Here is a 449-nt window from a genome sequence, read left to right as displayed (position 1 = left end):
ACTTAACAACCCTAACACTGTTTAGCATAACGTAACTTAAGCCAATTTTACTTAGATAAACCACAGCCCAAGCTAAACCAGAACTTAGGGTGCAAATGATAAGTTGCACATAAGATTCTATGCCTAGGGGGAAATCAGTGATAAATATCCTCTCAAAATTTTCATTATTCACAAATCAAATAACAATTCTTTTCGTATTTCGAGGGTAAAAATTGGAGAGAAAGGCAGACAGACATCGAATACCATAATAAAAAAAAAACATATTTACAAAGTGTAATGAATAGCTTCCATTTACAGTATAGGCGTGATTTAAAATGCACGGCGGCTACACACTCCTTTAACCCCCCCATCAATGACATTAGAAAACCCCACAGATAAAGAGACACTCCACTTGCACACATTAAGCACACAAGAACTCATGTTTCCTGTAATATGAAAAGTTACGTTTT

The 449-nt window shown here is 35.4% G+C and overlaps 1 protein-coding gene across 2 annotated transcripts in view; it reads right to left on the bottom strand.

Moving 5' to 3' along the window:
- Positions 1–449, bottom strand: part of LOC119585766 — a gene marked incomplete at its 3' end in the record, with an annotated part of 12,085 nt that overhangs the window by 11,013 nt on the left and 623 nt on the right.

Source organism: Penaeus monodon, chromosome 20, assembly GCF_015228065.2.
Source record: "Penaeus monodon isolate SGIC_2016 chromosome 20, NSTDA_Pmon_1, whole genome shotgun sequence".
Classification (NCBI taxonomy): domain Eukaryota; kingdom Metazoa; phylum Arthropoda; class Malacostraca; order Decapoda; family Penaeidae; genus Penaeus; species Penaeus monodon.
The sequence above is the reverse complement of the archived record's forward strand: the minus strand, read 5'-3'. Positions and strand labels throughout refer to the sequence as shown.